We start from the raw sequence: 13,400 nt of genomic DNA on the forward strand, positions 1-13,400 counted from the left end.
TGCTGTTATGTACATTAAAGTGCTTTCTTAAAATAAAAGTGATATGTTCCTTTATATATATATATATAGTGCTATTTACATTTAACCTAACTCACTACCTGATCTCATCCCTAGTTTTTAAATTGAATCCATTCCTTATGTTTAAAGTACTTGATAGTGATAATCATATATCCAAGTTTATGGAGTAATACGTCTCTATAACTCTTACATGTCTTACTTAAATTAGGCTATTATTGCTCTATACTATACTATTCCACATAGGTTCATCTATATATATATTAGTTATAATGTTCTCACTCCAATATCATGATATTAGAAAATATTTGATTCCACATAATGTCTTCCTCTAATTCTAGTAACAGTATTTCTAATAAAAAAAAATATTTTCTAACTCGGGCCAGTTCATTCACTTAAGTCTGTTCATATAAATGGATGATATGTAATCATTTCATTTAATCCTCTAGGTGCAACAGTGTCCTTAATCCTCTAGGTGCAACAGTGTCCAATTCTTGTATCCAAAATGTCTCTCTTCTCAATAATGCATTGCCTCTATCTCCTCCTCTTCTGGAACACGGTATCCAATCTATTCACAAAATCAAAATTTTGGAATTTTATTGGATAGATTAGCTTTTTTAAAAAAAAAAAAAAAAAAAGATTCCACAATGGTAATGAGTACTTGCACCATGATATTGTTGAACAATAGGAAAACTTAAACCACCCATTTTAGTGTTTCTTGACAATATATCAATGCTTATATGTGGTATTTTTCCTTTCCAAACACAATTCCAGAAGCTTTGTTGGATTAACTCTAACCATGGATTTGGGAAGCTTAGCGGTAACATTCTGAATAAGTAAACCCACTTGGGTAAAACATACTGATATTTATTATTCCGTACCATGATAACTTTTTATTGCTCCATTCTTTTAACAGTATGTTCATAGATCTTAAATTATCCAGAAAATTACATTTGACACTTTTCTTATATCTGTTGCAATAATGACACTAAAGTAAGTGAAGGTATTCTTTGAAAAATCAAAACTATAACTATTACAGATTTGCTCCTGTTCATTTTTATCTAAATTAAAAAGTTGAGAGACAGTTTTGCTCATATTTAGTTTGTGACCAGAAATATTACTAAATCTAATTATTCTAACAAATACTTAAATGATTTATTTGGATCGGTCAGAAAAATAAAAACATCATCCGCATATAGGCAGAGTTTTGACTTGTAACAGCACCCCCAGGCATAAAGGGGTTAAAAGCCGTTTAGTAGATCTTCCCCTTCCAGAGACACAGGCACAGCTACTGCAGAACACCAAACTCCCGAACTGGATACAAAATAGCACTCCAACTCCCGAACTGGAACCTCACTAATAGCTGCTAGCAGACGAACAGGAAAAACAGCCAATCAGCTTACACTCCTGGCAATCAGTCTCTAACAGCATACAGTGAACCCCCCCCCCCCCCCCCAAGAACGAGACAGAGCTCCGTGTTGAGGGTCAAGCAGTGATCTGTTTTAATTAACACTCACAGACTTTTATGCAAGTCCCCATGCAAGGGGACATCCCACAGGGAGGGACAACATGTAACCAATCCTGTACAGTAAAACATAAAACACACCCAGCACAAACATATAACATCCTCCCCTCTGCCTGTGATATAATTACTGAACACAATGGGTTAATGTAATTTATCACAGGCAGGAAAAATATAGTTTATACAGCATATTCATAACTTCTAAAATATACAACATATCAAAAAATGGCATGAATCAGACCAGGGTTTCAGAAGTTAGTAAAGTATCTTTTGGGGCCTGGCTGGCAGCATGGCTATCTGACCCAAACCGGTTTTACAGAGCCCTCTATCCTGGAGACAATGGGGACAATAATCCAATTATATCCAGGGATAGAGGTAGACTCCATTGAGCACATGTTACCAGTAAAACACAAAAGGATACAAAAATACATAACTCCCATCATACTGAATTGAAGGGGCCAAATCTCCCAGGGTCCATAGTCACAAGGCAACCGGCAGGCAACCAGGCTCCTCCAATGCAATGTGGCGAGATTGATTTTTAATTGGGAACTCTTTAGTTCTCAGTTCTCTCTAATTTTTGTAGCAAGTGGTTCTATTGACAAGATGTACAAAATAGGGGATAGTGAGCATCCCTGTCTAGTTCCAATTTTTAACTCAAATCAATCCGAACATAGGTTCATACCCACCACCTTAGCTGTTGGATTAGTATATAAAGATTGTATTGCTCTAAGCAACCAATCACTCAAACCATAGAGCTGTAATGTTGCACACATGTATGCCCATCCCACCCTGTCGAACGCTTTCTCTGCATCTAACGACAGGGTAAGGAGAGGAGAACATGTTCTCTCTGCTGAATCTAAAATGTTGATTATCCTTCTACTATTATTGCAAGATGATCTTCCCAGAACATAACTGATCTGATCCTGATGAATAGTAACTAACACAATGTTTTTCAAGCGCTCAGCTAGTATTGAGGAGAATAGCTTTGTATCAACATTTACTAATGAGATAGGATGATAACTAGTTAGATCTGCTGGATTGTTTCACTGTTTTAATATAGGTAAGATATTTGCTTTTAGCATTTTATGGGGGAAAGTATCTTTAGCCACTATCTCAATAAAAGTTATAACTAAATGATGTGATATTTCTTTTTTATAAAGTTTCTAAAATATATTGGTAAAACCATCTGGAACCATATGGTGTTTTATTCTGTGCTAATTTTTCAATGGCTTTTTCTACTTCTGCTGTTTCTATTGGTTGATTTAATCTCTCAAATTTTTCTCTTATATTTTTTTAAATAGTTATTAATGTCTTCTTTTGAAGCTTTATTAGGAAGGTTATAGAGTTGTTTATATAATTCAACAAACACATTTGATATATCTTTTGGGGTCATATATACTTGATTTGTAACTTTTATTGGAGTCATTTTTTTCTTTAATATTTTTTTTTTTTATTTGTTCAAATTTTATCTGCCCTATTTCCTTTATGGTAAAATTTCATTTTAAGGTGATCTAAGTTTTTGATAGTAATTTCTAGTTCTAGCTGTTTAATTTTACTTAAGATTTCTTCAAGATTTTTTTGAGAAAGATTGTAAAATTGTATATAAAGCTCTGATAAGGAAGCGGCTCTTGCTTTAATAAGATTAGATTTTAATTTGATAATATGACCTCTAGCGAATGCTTTAAAAGTACACCAGACTGTAGTATGTGTTATCTCCTCTGTGGAATTCTCTTTTTATTTATTATGTTGTGTAACGGATCTCCGTGTACTCCGACCGAGTACCCTCCGTTGATGCATGCTCCTAGCGCTTCCAGAGGACTCCAAGCACTCCACCAGACACCATAAGCACCGCAGGCTGCAGCTATCTCCCTTCAGAACGAAGCAGGAACAAGCTCTTACAAGAGCTCAGTGATTATAGCAAGGGAATATGCCTAGCATAGCAATCCCTTGTAGCAGATTCCCCCAATAAGAGACAGGACTCAAGTTGAGGGTAAAAATAGAACTCTCTGGCTGCTAGCTTGCAGCCCTTTTTATTAGGTGCTCCCATGAAGGGGAGGGACACACACAGTAACGTACATTAACCAATCACACAATAGTTACATCCCACACATAGCCCTCCCCTCTACCTGTAAACTAATTATCTGTACACACAGGAAAATACAATTATCATAGGTAGGGAAAATACAGTTTTTACACAACATTCATAACTCCCAAAATATACATCACATTCGCATAAAAATACATATTCACAATCAATCCATTCAGGGGAACAACATACTCAAAAATACGAATTGGACCAGGGGTTCAAAAGTTAGTACAAATGTACATTTGACCTTCTGGAAGCATGGTTTTACAGGGCCCTCTATCCTGGAGACAATGGGGGGAAGTAATCCAATTATCCAGGACTAGAGGCAGACTCCATTAACCACATGGTTGCAAAACGACATAAAACACTTTAAAATACATAAAGTCACATTTAACACATAACACACAGACATTTCACATATCCCCAGATAGCTCAGGTCTGAGTGCACATTATTAGGTGAATGGCACTCAGACCAACCGAATACAGTTTAATCGCCATGGAGCCAAAGTCTTTAATCACACGAATAGGCTCCATGGCATAGCTATCTGGGTTACCACAGCTCACACAGGGCAAGTACCAAATGACCCCACTGTATTTAAAGGGACAGAATGAGTGACATACACTCTGGTATGGCCGAATACTGTTTTTAAAGGGCCCAATCTCCCAGGGCCATAGTCCAAAGGCATCAGGCGGGCAGCCAGGCTTCTCCAATGCAATGTGGTGAGATTGCTCTCGTCACATGTTGCATATATATTCTCTATTTAGCTGTTTTTTAAGAATGTAATCATCTAAATGCCAAGTGGTTCTAGATGTTAATTTTGATACATCATTTATTCCAAAATTACTAGGCTGTGATCTGACCACACATTGTCGTTTATGTGTATCTTTTTAGTGTTACTAACTATTGACAAGTCGCCCAAAAAAAGCTCAATTCAAGAAAAACATTGATGTACTTTAGAAAAGTGTGTATAATCTTTTTCACTGGTCTGATAAACCCTCCAAATGTCAGCCAGGTTCGCTCCATTAATACATTTATTTAATTATTTTGATTGTTTAATAGGGTTTTTATCTATATCGTTAGAAGTGTTTGTTTTCTTATCCAAATGATAATCAGGAACACAATTTAGGTCACCGGCAATTAAACGTTAAACTAATCTAACTTGTTTAATTTCTTCTATAATCTTTTCAAGAAGATGAACTGGATATACATTGGTAGATAAACATTTACTAAAGTAAATAGCCGATTGCTTATCTTGCACACTATAATTAGAGTGAAGTCCCTGTACGTTCACTGTCAGAAACGACCATAATTCAATAAAGAAAAAATGTAGCCCCATTCCTCATCCTTTGCTGTCAGCTACAAAACCCAACATGTATACAAACATATAAACAAAAAACAAGAAAGGCACACCATGATATATACCCTCTAAATAGAGGTTTTAAGTATGACCAATTTACTCGAATAAATTAGGTAAGCAGGGCAGACTACTCAGTTCAATGAACCTACGGCAGGGGTAAGCTGCCGGTTAGGGTGAACAGTATTAATTTTCTTAAGATATATTGGGGAGCTGAGACCAGAGAAACCTGTAGAAGTTAAGTGAAACCTCTTATGTTCCCCACAAACTGTATCTTATCTTATAAGTGTTACAATAAGTGCTATAACAACTGTATCTATTTTTGTTAATGTCTCATCTTTGTGATATTTATGTGATGCATTATTACATTACAATGTGAAGGATAAGTAAATCCTCTTATTTTACCCTTAATAGTAAATCTTATGTTATAGATATTGCATTTAATACTATCGCCACTATTACTATTCCTATATGCAATGAATATTTATATACTAGCACCCCAAGCTGAATTTTTTTTTTCAATCATATGTATGTTACTTAATTAGATAAAGCCTCTTGGGACCAGGACATTAACACTTCTGGCATTTGAAATGTAATTTTTTTGCCTTCCCAGAATAAGTTGATAGAAGTTGGGAAGTCCCAACTATATCTAATGCTCTTTTGTCTTAATATCTGCAAAGTGTCTGTAAAAGTTTTCAGACATATTCTTGTCTGGTACGAAAGATCTGGGAAGATCAGCACATGCTTGGACTTTTCATTCGTTAAATGTTTTCCTCTTATCGACTTTAGGATGTTTTCCTTAACTAAATCACCACACTATTAATGCCTCTTCGCCGTATTTCTCGTGTTCTACCGCCTCTCCTGGAACGCTCACTCTTTTCAGTCTTTGGCCGAATCTCCGCGCTCTTACTCCTGCTCTGCCTGTTTTCATGCCCAACCAGCTTCCCCAACCACTCACCGCATGCATCTATGTCATCACGCTGCCCAGCGCCTCATTCTATTTTAAACATGGATTACTTTGAGTATATATACAACGTACAAAATCCAGCGCACTTGCTTATTCACTAAACATGATTTGGTTTCATTTAGTGTATATATATATATATATATATATATATATATATATATATATATATATATATATAGTGTATATATATATTGTCTTTTGACTGAAATAGGCTTCCTTAAAAATTAAAAGAAGCAGAATGAAGTGTTTTTATTTTAATGCACTATGATTGGCAGGGTGCATTTGAATTTAAGATGAGATATTGTAAAATCCTTCATTAAAAGTGACAAGTATGATAGAATGTAAAATGTGTTTAATGGATCTGAATATTGGTTGGAAAATATACTGCAAATGTAAGCTTGTTCCTGGTAATATCACAACATTATGATAGCATGTAATGCAAATTATCCATAACTTTTTTGTATCTTCCTGAGCTTTTTTTTAATTCAATTTTTCTCCAACCCAAAGGGGTTTAAATCACTTCGGAAGTAATGATGAAGAAACCTGTGCTGTTTCAATAATCACTAATTATTAATCTGAATACAAAATTAATTATATGTTTAACTACGATGTGCAAAGTCATTGTGTAATTACATTTTATTAACATTAAAATTAAAATTAAAATGTGATTGTTTCAACAGTCAAATTATTTTTAGGTGTTAGAGGACACCTGGTATTGCTGCTTTTCCTTTTGTTTTGATGAACTCACTTGGAGTATTAGCACAATTCCAATAAGTTTAATTATGGAATTTACATTTAAACATAATTTTGACATGTATAGATTATATTTTCTCTTTAAGAGAACCATGCATGCAAACAACTGTTATTTATTTTGCTGCTGAGCAGTTTTAAACTCACATTGCTGTGAAGATTGACTTTAACCTCTATGTACTATACTGCATGTGATTCATGTTATATGACAAAAGTGAATATTTTAGTGCGAACTCTTCAGAGCCTGCCCATAGTATATAGACAATGAAAGTAGAAATGATAGCCATAAAGTACAAATTAAATGATCCCTAAACGTTCATCCCAGCTCAGCACCAACAGGTAAGTCTTGATGCAGAATTTGTAGTGCTAAATTATCACAGTGGGGAATACGTGCTTAACTTATCTGCGGTGCTGGCAAGTGATGTGATATTATGAGAGCCGAGGGGCTAAGCTGTAAGATAAATGGGAGTAGGCTGCAGTTATTTGTTCAAGCAAGTTCCAGCAAGTGTTCAGTGGTACTTTAGTACTGCATGGTGGGTAGCCTGGTTTGTCTGCTGCTAGGTTAAGGGGAGTTCTGGTCCTGTCTCAGGCTTTTTGCTGTAAACACTGTCTTTTTAGATAAAATGCAGTGTTTATATTACAGCCTAGTGATAACTTCTCTTGCCACTCCTCAGATGGCTGTAAGAGATCCTTCCTTGGTCATTGCTGCCTAAAATGCATCACAACACACAGAACTTTCCTCATAGAGATGCATTGATTCAATTCATCTCTATGAGGAGATGCTTATTGGCCAGGGTTGTGTTTGAAATGTGCTGGCTCTACCCCTGATCTGCCTCCTTCACAGTCTCAGTCAATCCTATGGGGAAGCATTGTGATTGGATCAGGCCACCACTTCTGATGATTTCAGCAGGCAGTGGGCAGGTCAAAGGAAAACAGGGACAAAGCAAGCAGCTCCAGACTTGAATATAAGTATGATTTTACTATATTTAGGAAGGCAAGAGGGGATCAGGGGGGCTAGATGATGGTTTTAGCACTATAGGGTCAGGAATACATGTTTGTGTTCCTGACCCTATAGTGTTCTTTTAACATTATGTAACAAAATAACACTTTTTAAATATCAGCAATTAGAGTTTAGTAATTTTTTAATTAGAGGACACCTGGAAAATATTTGAACATTTTCCAAACTGCCTGAAATTTGTGAGTTATATTTCTAGACAGCAGTTTCTACCCTTATTCAGAACTTCTATTAATGATGATTTGCTGGCATGAGCTGTGGAGTCAGGATCACAAAGTCTCTATCTCATCAGCTCTCTTCCTGGCAGCTATTGGGAGAAAGGATGAATTAAAGGAAAACTCCAAGCACCATAACCCCGCTGTAGAGTTTATAGCGCCAGGAATTACCTACCAATTGTAAGTAGCAAAACTATTTTAGAATGGTTTGACTTCTTATCTTGGGTTCGCTGGGGGACACTTCCTTCCTCCACTACATATAATGGTGACCCAGAAGCTCCTGCTTAGCAGCTTCCATTAGTTCTCCAGAGCTAAGCCCTTGAAGTTCATGGCTACCTCATTTGCTGAGAGCTTCAGGTGATCGTTCTCAGCCAATAAACTAAGCCTTGTACCAACGGCCTAAGCTCAGGCAGAGAGGTAATGTAGTAGTCTGTAGTAGTGAAAGCTAAAGGAGCACCCTGCAGACCCAGTTAAGAGGTCAAACTGTTTGAAAATAGTTTGATTACTTACAATAGAGATATTTCAGGGCACTTCAGGCACCATAACAACTACAGTGTGCTATAATGGTTATAATGCTTAGAGTGTTCCTTTAATAAATATAGTACAAATTTCTCTCACCCAGACATGTAACACACACTAGTCTCGGCAGGCCAGAACATGTACCAGTACTGTACTGAGAACATTGGTAGATCTATAAATATACATATATAGATAGATATAGGTTATACTAGAGAGGTAATTATGGACACATGAATATTTATGAGTCCAAATGTAAAAATATACACGGCACAAACGTATATGGTCCATCTACATTTTGAATAGCAGATATAACAGCTTTGTAAGCATTTTTTTTTATAGAAATAGTTTATTTTTGTGTATTCTCTAATCTAAACTGGTTTAGTTTTCCTTATAAGTTACTATATTATTAAAAATAGTGTTTATTCCCAGAATGAAGAGATACAAAATTTGCTAAATATGTGAAGACCTTCCTTTCCCTTTATTGAAGCTATGTGCTCTAGCCAAAAGAACATGAAATGCAAACAAATTAGGACATTGTTTAGATGTGTATACTATTTTAATATTGAACTTGTGCACCTGGTTGACCTTGTGTTTGATTTTTAGAACAGCATTTTTTTTTTCTTTTGGTCTAATAGGCAGCACAAGTTTTGCCTGAGTTATCGCCATGTATGATAACACATTATATATACATAAGATTTTAATGTTGATCAAAGTGGCATTCATGCCTAATGAAGATAGCTATTCATATAATAAAGTAGCCAGAGATTCTTGGAAAATTAGCACATGGAGAGCTAAAACATTTTATTGGAAGTTTTATCATCTTCAACAGCATCGAGCCCTTTGTGCGATAGAGTAAGGCAGGTATAAAAATAGGTTTTAGAATGAACAATAAAGTATGATAGTCAATAAAACATGCAGTAAATTAGAACATGCACTAGTAATATAAAAGATATAATTAGTCCCCAAATCCATCATGAAATGTTACTCATGTAAAATCACAAATGTTGGAAAGAAGGCAAGCTCAGAAAAATTACAGCATCACTTTCACATTTTCTCTATCTACTATACTTTTTATAAAAAACAGAAACCTCTCTAAATGTTATCTGTAAGAGTATTTTGTGTTTTATTTGAATAATATGGTTTGATGCTATATGATAGTATCTAGTTTTGCAAGTACATATTTACTAAAACATATACTGTTTTTGGAGGATCCACCCTCCTAATTGTTTTATTTCTTTATTCTTTTATTTGTACATATGTTATGTTTGTTTTTATTGTTTTTCGGGCACTGCAGTCTATACTCATGATGGAATGTCATGGTATACCTTCTACCAGTGTGATTTACCATTTGTAGTTTAACCAAAATTGAATAAAAAATGTTATACAAAACATATGTTTGATCTCATAATAACATCACACAGATTCTCCATTCATTTCAAGTATATAGTTAACAGAAGAGAGCAAACAGAGTTGTTTACTGTCAAATAAGATTGAAGAACAAACATGAAGCAGTTTCTGCAATAAAATGTATTGTTAGCACTAAAAAGCAATATAATGGTTCTGTACACTGTCAAACTAGACATTAATGCTCCAAACTAGCAATAATCTATTTCTAAGGTCAATAGTAAAGATATCACAAGAAATATAGATCATAGACAAGATAGAGAGCCAGAGCGTTTGATAGAGAAAGCTCAGTTGCAATTTAAATATTCTCTGAGTGATATAAATATTGAAAATTAACTAGCAAACAGATGTATAATGAATAGAGTCCTTATGGTTTTGATTTTGCCAAGGCCTTAGACATGGTAGACCCTGGCATTCTTTTGCAAATACTTAAAAGCTCAGGTATTGGTGGTCGTCTGCTAACCTGGTTTTGCTAATACGTATCAGATCGCAGTAGGTGACCATTTCTGATAGTGCCTCCCTCTCCTGGTCACTTGTGGTGTTCTGCAAGGCTCCATACTCTGCACCCTACTATTCACATAATTTATAAGTGATCTGCATAATGTCTGCAAAGCCTCAACTGTTTGCAGGCGACACTGTAATCTACGCTAGTAAACCCAATCTAGCACAGCTTGAGGCTGTGCTCCAAGACCAGTTTGCAGAAGTAGAAAAGTGGATTGCAGATAAACTCTTCCTAAACACTGACAAAATTGTCACAATGATCTTTGGAATTGTTCCTAAATTTTATAAACGACAAAATCCCTAACTATATGAGAACAAATTCAAATAGCACTCTGAACACAGTCTGTTCATTAAAATATCTAGGTATGTTGCTAGACCCAAATCTATCCTTTGGTCTTCACAGTGAAAATTCTGTTCAAAACGTTATCCAAAACTAGGTGCCATGTACAGGAACAAATCCTGCCTAAGTCCTACCTTAAGGAAACAGATTATGCAACAAATTCTAATGCTGGTCATTGCTTATGGGAATGTAGTGTATGCACCTGCACCACAAACCCACCTTCATAAACGTAATACAATGTATAATTCACTCTACCTATTTGTACTAGAATGTAATTACTTGACCCACCATTGTGACATGTTAAAAGAGCTAAAATGGCTATCGCTGTAATCCCGACGCACTCTTAATTTTTCCATCCCTGTACATATTTTGGGAAACTTCCACCCTACCTAAGTAGAATGCTCTCCCCAGTTGTTCCCACCTCCTATAACTTCCGATCCAGTATTAGTATATATATATATATATATATATTAATACAAATATTAATATATATATATATATATTAATACAAAAATCAGGTTAAGAAAGGTGCCATGTGAACAATAGTGATAAAACGTTTGTGAATAAAACTTATAAAATTTAAATATTCTAAAGGGAAGCTGCACCTTTAAAAGTGAAAATAGCATTAAAAAAAACTAATACAAATTGTATATTTAAAAAAGTGTGATATACCTATAAAATACTATGCAGCATATATATATATATATATATATATATATATATACATATATATATATATATATATATATATATATATATATATATATATGCTGCATCGTATTGACATGTTTATTCTGTATTACGGTATGTCGCCATAGATCTCTTAAAGGATTTTATATTGAATGAAGATTTGACTGTGTCTGTGAGATTATTCCATAATTACTTTGTAGGAAAATGAGGATCAAGCCATTTTATATATATATATATATATATATATATATATATATATACACACAGTATCTCACAAAAAGTGAGTAAACCCCTCACATTTATGTAACTATTTTATTATATTTTTTATGTGACAACACTGAAGAAATGACACTGCTACAATGTAAAGTAGTAAGTGTACAACCTGTATAACAGTGTAAAGTTGCTGTCCCCTCAAAATAACTCACACAGCCATTAATGTCTAAACCATTGGTGTATATATATATATATATATATATATATATATATATACACATATTTCTTTTTAAATATTTTTTAAATATAATGGATTAATTTTTATATACATTTTATTTGTTTTTTACATATATACAATTTCTATATTATTAATTGCAGGGTCCCTATTCCATTGATTTTATTGGTATTAATAGAAGATATTAATCTGTATTGCAGAGCATTTTTTATTTTTTTTTATTTTTTTTCGTATTGATACTAATTCTTCTTTTTCTTCCCCCAAAGAAGGTTGACACTTAGGTGCTTTTTTTTTCTATACAGTTATATAATTTTAAGTGTGTGTAAGATAAGATTTTATAATTGATACTTATCTATTTTCAGTTTTTTTTTTGTATGTATTGATCTTATGGACATTGTATGAGAGACATTTAGGTAATATGCCCCCTTCCTAATTTTCATAAGTATTAGTTTCCTACTTAGATCAATCAACATGGGATATTTACATTCATCACACCCACTGAGGAAATAAATACGGATGGACGACAAACCCAAGACATGATCTGAAGAAGCCGCCCAGGCAAAACGCATCACCACTCACTTAGACGCACAACGTTAGTACGTGCTAATACGTAGTTTGTATTCCCAGAAGGAGTCTACAGTGTGCCAGCTGCCCGAGTACCGCAAGTGCTAGCCGCGAGTCAGAGGGACTGTGGACACACAATGGAAGTGTAACGTTCACTAGGCAAACCTAACACGCAGACAGGACAGAGTAGAGAGAATTGCAATACCGATCCTTAGAATGGTCGGGTTATGCAAAAAAGGATAGTCAAAACATGAGCCGAGTTCAAGGGAAACATAGTGACGGAATAAAAAGAGACAAAGCCAAATATCAGTAACCAGGAAATCCAAATAACAAGTGCAACGCTCAATGGTAAACCAAAGACTACAACAGGGCACTGAGACAATGGATAGGTTAGCTTATATACACACAGGGTTTGTCTGATTGTCTTATCTCCAATCTCCAAGTTGTAACCAGACAAGTTAGACACACAGGAACAGAGGGGTTGAGGGCCCTGCTCAATAAGCTTACATGCTAGAGGGAGTGGGGTAAAATGACACAAAAAGGTAAGGATAGTATTAGACTAGTGACAGTTGCAGAAGAGGAATCAGTCAGGAGCTATTAACAGTTTAATTGATACGCTTTTATGAAGAAGTGGGTTTTTAACAATTTTTTTGGAGACTGGGTGAGCATCTAACGGAGGAGGGAAGAGAGTTCCACAGGAACGGTGCAGCCCTAGAGAAATCTTGAAGGTGAGCATCAGAGGTGGGAGTACAAACAGAAGATAGACGAAAGTCTTCAGCAGATCGTAAGGGCCTAGACGGGACATACTTGTGTATAAGGGAGAATAGATAGGTGGGAGCAGCATTATGTAGAGATTTGAAAGCAAGAACCAGAATTTTAAATTGAGCTCTATATTTTATAGGAAGCCAATGTAGGGACTGACAGAAGGGTGAGGCATGGGAGGTGCGGGCGGATAGGAAGATGAGCCTCACTGCCGCATTCATTATGAACTGTAACGGTGCAAGTTGGG

Source organism: Pelobates fuscus, chromosome 9, assembly GCF_036172605.1.
Source record: "Pelobates fuscus isolate aPelFus1 chromosome 9, aPelFus1.pri, whole genome shotgun sequence".
Taxonomy (NCBI): Eukaryota; Metazoa; Chordata; class Amphibia; order Anura; family Pelobatidae; genus Pelobates; species Pelobates fuscus.